This window comes from Solanum verrucosum, unplaced genomic scaffold (assembly GCF_900185275.1).
Source record: "Solanum verrucosum unplaced genomic scaffold, falcon-dt-bn FXZP01000047.1, whole genome shotgun sequence".
NCBI lineage: Eukaryota > Viridiplantae > Streptophyta > Magnoliopsida > Solanales > Solanaceae > Solanum > Solanum verrucosum.
In genome coordinates, this window is record NW_026020155.1 from 816,130 (window position 1) to 816,583 (window position 454).

Here is a 454-nt window from a genome sequence, read left to right on the forward strand (position 1 = left end):
GCTAATTATACAGAGAAAACATAGAAACCCATTTTTAGGATCAAGTAAAATATCGATTTTCTCGACGTAAGTTCTTGACGAAAGTTGTTCTACGCGTTGGGCTCATCATCGTGGTATAATTTGTTTTATCGATTGCGTAGCATATCACATTTTAATGTTGGGACAGCAGGGGTTTGAATATATTTAAAGGTTTTGAGGTGAATTACGAACTAAGATCGAGGTAAGACCCTTCTTTCATCGACTCTAGCTTTTATAAGCACCAAATAGCAATTTGCGACGGAAACACATATCTTTTATTGTATTGTCATGGTATCTTTTATTTTGTGTGTTGATTACGGTCCTACCTTGTTGTAGTATCGAGGGAGTTACGATTAAAGTCTTTAGGCGACGTGAATTTAGCGAAAAAGGTATGTTAAGGCTATTCTCTTCCTATGGCATGTTCCTTAAAGCTTAG